The sequence below is a fragment of the Galeopterus variegatus genome, unplaced genomic scaffold (assembly GCF_000696425.1).
Source record: "Galeopterus variegatus unplaced genomic scaffold, G_variegatus-3.0.2 Scaffold40, whole genome shotgun sequence".
In the NCBI taxonomy this organism is placed as follows: Eukaryota; Metazoa; Chordata; class Mammalia; order Dermoptera; family Cynocephalidae; genus Galeopterus; species Galeopterus variegatus.
The window spans coordinates 844723-845814 of record NW_007726151.1 but is presented as its reverse complement, the minus strand read 5'-3'; the positions used below and the strand labels follow the sequence as shown (position 1 = coordinate 845814).

Genomic DNA, 1092 nt, shown 5'->3' with positions numbered 1-1092 from the left:
GACACCAGAGATTCCTCTTTGCATCATATGATACAGCAAGAAGGCAGCCATCCGCAAGCTAGGAAGAGGGCTCTCTCCAGAACCTGACCATACTGGCACCAGGATCTTGGACTTCAAAGCTGTGAGAAATAAATGTGTGGTGTTTAATTCACCCAATCTATGGTATTTTGCTATAGCAGCCCGAACAGACTAAGACAGCCAGGGTCCTAGGGGAAACTACCCATATCTGGACGTAGAGGTAGCTTTATCTTCTAGAATGAGAATGAAGACCTAAGGTACAAAGTACTACACAGACATTATCATCTCTTGCATATAGTTGTCTCAGTTTTTCTACTGTCATTACTGTCATGACTGTTGCCTGTTATCAGGTGTCTTTGTACTCCTACTTTCTGACCCCTTGAGCTGTTCCTTCCACCAGCTGCATTTCGTGCAGAAAAGTTTTCAAAGCACATCTCAGGTGTTGGATTTAAGCCTTCTAAATGTCCTGATTCCTAATCTGCCCTTGGCTAGCCAAGAGACTGATTGTGCAAGACTCCTTATGTTTCTTCAGAGTTAACTGAATTTACTTTACCATTAAATTTGAGAATATCATGTGACCTCCCAGTACACATTAAAATTGACAACATCACTTTAGTCTTCAACATAAAATGATGTCATTTTTCTTTTGAGATTCTGCAAAATTCATGAACTGTCATTGAATTTACTGAAATTAAAACAGCATGTTAACAAATGGCAGTAAATATGATTTATGGGATGATACAGCTATTCAACATATGTTGTAGCTTTTAATTCTTGGTTATTACTATTAGCTAGGGAATCACTGAAAAATGCTTGAGGAAAAGAACTAATAGAAGAATATTTATATAAAATAAACATACCAAAATTGCATGTTGTTTTTGAAGTATGTTGGGAAAGATAGTTATATGGTTTAGTTTACAGCCACTCTCTTGTCCCTTTTTATAATAAAGGTTTCATATTGAATATCTTCTTAGTACTCTAGCTATGTTTGATGACATAACACCTAAGTCTAGGTTAAAAAATAAAAAATGCAGGTGAACAAATTATTTACTTATATATAAGTAAAGGAAAAAA

General features: G+C 35.8%; 1 protein-coding gene across 2 annotated transcripts in view; it reads left to right on the top strand.

Moving 5' to 3' along the window:
• Positions 1-1092, top strand: part of GRM8 (glutamate receptor, metabotropic 8) — a 773290-nt gene that overhangs the window by 419705 nt on the left and 352493 nt on the right. The gene's annotated exons all lie outside the window — the stretch shown is intronic.